Raw genomic sequence first — 6,915 nt, 5'->3', positions numbered from 1 at the left:
AAGAAATAGAGATGGAAACCGGGAGAGTTGACGAAAGATATCAACATAACACAGCGAAAGAACCAAAAGAGAATAATTTCTGTGAAACCGCTTGTATGTTGTTTCGGAAAACTGTTTTATGATAAGGCCAAAACTTTGATATGCTTAAGTCTAAATATTATTTAAGAGAAAAGAAATCAGGTGTCTTCACAAAAATAACTAAAGGGCACAATACTCTTTTTAGAGTTGGGACAGTAAAATGAAATAAGGAGGAAATAGTGAAAAATTACACAGTAAAATGTATAAAAACAAAGTTTAGTTCCTCTTTATTAATAAGTAGTCCACGAGGAGTTGACGTACACCTTCATATATAAAAGCGGGCATTAAGTTCGAGTTTTGCAGCTAAAACAATTTAAAAAGTTTATTTTCTTTAAAATGAATTATTAAAGAAAAATAGAAGGCATTTTAGAGCGATGGTGTTAAATGCTAGTAAAAACTGTTCACGCCTAACTAAATTTATGTTTATATTATAAAATTATTTATGTATGTTTATACTCGACTCCACGTTCTTCTTTTGTTAGAGTTTTTGAATTCCTTCCAAATTTTAAAGTTTTGTACCAAAAACAGTTTTTGTTACAAAATTGTAATTTTTGCAATAAAAAAAAATAATATTTTATCCAAAAATCAGTCAATTTCGTTTATATATAAATCTTTAATAACGCACATTTCGAAGTTTCATTATAAAAATTTAATATAGTATAAATATAAATGTGTAAATTAAAAAAAAAAAAAAAGTGTTCGGTCGGAGCAGGGATTGAACCCACGACCCTTTGCATGCAAGGCAGACATGCTAACCACTGCTCCACGTGGCAAACAAATGTATGTTTCTGTTAAATAATGTTATGTTTGCATGGGCTCGTGGATGCTGCAAACTATGCTATATAAATGTAACTTATAACGATAAATATCTACTGGTGACAGCTACGTAGCCCAGTGGATAGTGTGTTGGCTTACAAACTGTATGGTCCTCGGTTCGATTCTCCGTGCAGGCGAAAGGTAAAATTTAAAAAATGTATAAAAGTGAATAATTTCTTCAACATTATTTGTATTACAGAAAAAGGTGCCAAGAACTAAACTATTTCGTGGAGGTGAAAATTACGATTATGTTAGGGAATGAGCACAATCGTCTTTAAGAAATTCTTCCAAGCATATATAATTTTTGGGCTCAAAATGCTTCCAAACATATAATATGTTCACATAAAACAAACATATTAATGTTTCGGCAGTATCCAATAACATATGTGCTTCCTGCAAAAAATGTTTGGAACATATGTTAAAGAAGCGATTTTTTTTGAGGGTGTATAAAGTCTAAAAATACGCAAATTACCTTCAGACGGATGTTGCCTATACTCCCTATGAGCAATATCCATCAAAGACCTATAAACTACAACTTCCCTTGAACACAACCAAGGATTTTTCAGATGAGATATGCTACGACGAACAAGAGTAACGAAAAAAAATGAGATCGTGTAAAAGAATTGAAATGAGATCGTTGATAACATGAAGCTGAAAATCAATATCTATTGAAGCATATAACGAAGTAGAATCAAATGAAGTCAGATAATTCATAATACCATCCCAGTTAATACGCCTATAGTCGCGAAATTCAACAAACGTATAAGTTATATCAAAATAATAGGATCCAAAAATCACCGCATGACAATAATTATTTCCGAATACCTCGCCATTAAGTCAGTATGCGTAGTGACAAATGCATCAAGATTGCCATGAGGCAGGTACACGACACCAAACAATAATCTAGCAGGTCATCTTTGAATTTCAAGAAACAAAGACTCACAGTCACCAAAGCTATCAGATTAAAAACAGTCTTGTATTTAAGTCTCTTAGATATATAAATGCAAACGCCGCCTCCTCTGGTAAATGAGTAACCATTGATAGATACAGATTTAGTTAAAACACTAGGCATCAATTCCATTATCAACAAGAATGTTTTTAAGCTCATCAATCTTGGTACTATAACTAGAGGGACGAATGCTTTGGCAATTGAGATGTCCGAATGTGAAATTGTGTCTATAATTCCTCAATCTTCTATTAAGATAGGCCGAGCTACTGATCAAAGGGCCGAGATTTATCTCAAGATCCATCAAAATGTGTATAAAATTTGGGGAGCCATGTTATAAAAGAGAATATAGTTATTAAATTATAGAAAAAAAAACTTAAAAATAATATAAAAATAATGCAGCTAGCATAAAACTAAATAAAATGTATATAGGTAAAAATAGAATAGTAACAAAACAATATTACGAGATCATAAGTACACAGTGTAATCAAAGCATCACCATCCAACGGTCTACTGGTTAAGTATTCTTACACAATCTTCATAACCACAAACAGAGACATAACCATGAATGTAAGTCAATTTCGCCATCAGAATGCAGCAGCAGTAACTTAGATATTTTGTTCTCTTTAAGAATTCGACGACATAAAAAGTTCAAACGATTAGCGGCTGGAGTCAAGTGATCACCTAAGTAAACACGGCTACAAAGCTCACTACCAATATCATCTTTGACTTTTAGGTTCTTTGATTTGAAGTACTTTGACAAAATTTCATCTCGAACAAGGACTGAGTGGAACTTCACTATCACAGACTGACCTCTATTGATGTAGAAACCGTTGGCCACATCCTTCTTCTCAAGGGACATCATAAAAACGCCCAATAGCAACAACACAATCAACAAGATTTTCCAGCCCGACTGGTAGTCCATTAATTTTGATATCATGTCGGTTTATCTTCCTATGCAGAGAATTGATTTCAACTGACACATTGCAAATTCCCACAAACAACGTTACGTTTACAGACATCATTTTTACAAACATCCACTTCTTTACGCAGGTCAGTAACAGCTACAGAGAACTCTTTTCGAATTTCAGCAACCATAAAGTCTATTTTAAGCTCAGCTTGTCTACTTCCATCACAGTCAGAATCTTATCAATTTTAGAGTGTAATGAAACATCACCACCTGTTACTCCATTGACTCTGGTGTTTTATTTAATTTATTGCAGGGCTACACAATAAATTCAACTACACGCTCATGGCGTTGCCAGATTTCAATATTTTGCCATCACTATTAGGGCTGTTTTCTTTTAAAGGTGAGTTTTAAGTTCGAGTTTAGCCGCTAAAATCACTAAAGTGAAAACTAAATCAGTAAGAAAAATGCATGAAATTATACGTATTTGTTGCAAATTTTATTATAACATGATGGGAAAAAGCCCAAAGCAAATGTTCACAAAGTTTTTATTCCTTAATATAGATTATTAAAGAAAAGTAATCGTGCACTCATAGAAAAAAGTCTGCTAAAAACAGCAGTCGATGTCTGCTGTTATATTTTTGTACTTCAGGGCGTAATGAACAACAATTTATAAAATTTTTAGGTTATAAAATTTTCTCCAAAGCCTATTTAAGAACCAAAAGTAGTTTTTGGTATATTTTTGCACTGTAATATACTTACAAGCTCCTAAATACCATCAGCAAACATTTTGTTTGCTGTTATGCCTCAATTCGATAAATATTCAGATTTTTGGTCAAATACTATAGATATTCATAAAATATTGTGTTAATTATGTTAGGATAGCTCCTAAGTTGTTTTAGCCAAAATAAAACATGTTTTAGTGTAATCGAGCTTCAAAAATAGCAGGAAATGTTTGCTATTTCAGCAAACAATGACTGCTGTCCCTTTTTCAGCAGACTTTCTGCTGTTTTAGCAGACTTTTCTGCTACTAACAAATTTCTTTGGGTGTGAAAAAATTACGTTTTTAGCGGCTAAACTCAAACTTAATACAGTGGATAACGGATATAAGAAACTGAGTAAAATACACAAGTTTTATTTCTTATATGCGTTTTTTTCTTATAGGAAATTATTATTCACAAGAAAAAGAGGGTATGGTGTTTTTAATGACTTTCTTATATGCATAATTTTCTTATATGAGATGTGCTTATATCCGTTACCTACTGTACCCACCATAACACTGGATGCAGCATTTGTATGGGCTATCCAGAACATCGTTGCACTGGTGTTCTATCCAGAACATCTCATCTGTGCAAGTCGAGTCGGTGTTACCAGATTGCATTTTAATAAAGTGACGCTTTTTAGATTCACAATAGCAGTTTATTGTGACAAATTTATCGATTATCATGAAATTCAAAGTGATACAGTGTCATGAATAATCGCAGCAGTACATATTTATAACTATTTGAACATTTCATACATTAAAAATTTAAGATTTCACTTGTTTGATTGTTTTTAAACAGCTGATGACAGTGTGGCATATTTTTTGGAGATGTCCTGGATAAACGAGTACTCTGTTTTCTTTTAGTCCGTGACTGCTTAGGGTATCCAGTGCAAAAAGAAAACAGCCCTATTGTTACAACCCAATAAACACAGGATGAGCGTTTTCCAAATGCAACAACTTTTCAGTTTGAGGGTAAGTATAATTTTCAACATAAATTCAACTTGACTTGAAATAGCTCATCTTCAATACATCTTCAAATTGTTTGCGAATTACTTCCAATTTGCCAAAATGTTGACGAAATCTTTGAAAAGGTGTTGAAGATAATATGAGAAAACTTTGACAAAACACTACCCTAAAATGCAACGAAAAAACCATGTGGTTTTCAATACTTATTTGTGCAATGAAGTTCGTGGTCAATTGCATGAAATAAAAAATGGAAAATTTTAGACAAATAACCAAATAGTTTATAGAAATAGGTAAGTGAAAATAAAAAATGAAATAAAACTTTAAGGAAGTCACTAAATGTATATCTCTTTGCAGAAAACTAAAATTATGGATTCTACGTTCTTGAAAACATTAAAAAGCTGACCAATGAAAAAATGGTGGACAATTAACTGGAACTGCTTCAAATAGTTTATAATAATTGGTACGTCAATATGAAAAATTAAATCAACACTTTAGAGAAGTCACTAAATTTAAATCTCTTTGCAGAAAGCTAAAATCTTTGGATGCTACATTCTTGCAAACAATTAGAAGCTGACCAATGAAAAATGAGTGGCTTATCGACAAGAAGTTTCCAGAAACATTACAAGTGCAACCAATTAAAATTGTTAAAAACAACAAATTGTTGAAATCTACAACTTCTGGATGAAAATGTGCATCACATCGTCAGTTTAATTCATATGCTATTATCAGTTTAAAATGGATATTTTGTGAATTCCTTCTGGTGGAAAACAATTCCAGTACGTTCCTAATTTCAAATTGCCCGCATGTTAAGGCCGGTATGCACCTCTAGCGAAATTTTCGGTAGCAAACATTTATTTAAGTCTACAACAAAAAAACAGGGCTGTGTACACAAATTTTAAACCAGCTAATCGCTTTTAAAAATTGTTAATATATGTTCCAAATATTCCTCAAATAAATTGTTTATTATTTACAGACCTTTTAAAACTTTTACGCACACAATGATTGTAATAAATTAAATGTTTGCTGCCAAAATATGCTTTTGACAACCCTGTTATTTTCATTAGAGGTGTGTACCAGCTTACGAAATTGAACGCTACCGAAAATTTCGTTAGCATAAACAGCAATGCATTTCTTATGGGAATGAAATTTTTCGCTAGAGGTGCATACCGGCCTTTAAGAAAAGGAAGGAACCAAAAGGAAGGAAATCGAACTATCAATGCGAAAGTGTTTACTAATAATGTTTAAGATATTTAAAGTTTTGTTGTTTGTTTTTTTTTTTTGTTCTTATTTGATGATATGTTTAATAAGATTTTTATTTATCAATTGGTATTGTAGTGTATTATGTAGTGTAGTGTATTATTATATATTTTATTTTGATGAAAATGAATAAATTATACAAAATGCATAGAATTTTGGCTTTGACTTTCAATTTGAAGTGGGGATATCATTCATACTAAAATGATATTAGGTTGAAAAGTATTTGCAACGATGTTAATTTTGAATTTGACTCGCATCGAAAATTGTTTGACAAATAATTGAGTAGCGATGCATTTCAATTTGAGGATAACACTTGAGATATTATTGCTAATGTGTTGAATTTCACTGTTGAGGGTAATGTCTGTTTTTTGTTGAGAACGCGATTTTCTTAACAATTTCTCAACTTGAATATTACCCTAATCCTTTGAAAAAATATTTGAAAAATTGTTGAAATTTAGCATTTTTCAAACGTTTGTGTTTATTGGGTAACAGGAAGAAGAATTTCCCCTTGCAATTTACTTTGTGAACATAGAGTAACGAAGTCAGTGAAACTGTGAATATAAAAAACAAAAAAATTGCATTTCCAGCATTATCCACCATCATCAAAACAGGTATTATTCTATTCTTTTTTCATTTGGTTTATTTCGACCAATTCTCCCGTTTAATCTCATCAATATATTCCACAATAACAATGTACATATGATCATATGACAATCATTGTGGTTTAGTGTGTTGCCATATTAATCCCACTAACATAATAAAAAGATGTGAAATTGACTCGAATTCAAATGTTTGGAATTAAATGCATATTATATGATAATTACCATTTGAAGATATGTTACCGAAAGTAAAATAAAAGACAATACACCAGTTTGATCGTATTACACATTCAATTTCACATGCACACATTTACATACAATTGCACAATCAACTCAATAATCGCACAATCACTAATCCCATTTGCAAAATCCACATATCATCTATTGATATTATATACAGTGGTGGCCACATAATTAGAAACGATGAGTTTTCATTTGCGTTTGAGTTCACAACTTTCTCAAAGTTCATCTCTCTCTTTCGATATTCCCGTTATGTTCTCACTACTGTTCAACATGTTGTTGCAAGTGTATATTGAAATAAACATTTGCACCATTTTGAAATAATTGTGTCAATTTGTCTTAC

The 6,915-nt window shown here is 31.7% G+C and overlaps 1 long non-coding RNA gene across 1 annotated transcript; it reads left to right on the top strand.

Annotated features, from left to right (window-relative positions):
* Nucleotides 1–4,829: 4,829 nt before the first annotated feature.
* Nucleotides 4,830–5,886, top strand: LOC142223223 (uncharacterized). The gene is made up of 2 exons (XR_012718634.1): nt 4,830–4,936; nt 5,002–5,886. It is a non-coding gene; the product is annotated as an uncharacterized LOC142223223 (long non-coding RNA).
* The last annotated feature ends 1,029 nt before the right edge of the window (nt 5,887–6,915 follow it).

Source organism: Haematobia irritans, chromosome 2 (genome assembly GCF_050003625.1).
Source record: "Haematobia irritans isolate KBUSLIRL chromosome 2, ASM5000362v1, whole genome shotgun sequence".
Lineage (NCBI taxonomy): Eukaryota > Metazoa > Arthropoda > Insecta > Diptera > Muscidae > Haematobia > Haematobia irritans.
The sequence above is the reverse complement of the archived record's forward strand: the minus strand, read 5'-3'. Positions and strand labels throughout refer to the sequence as shown.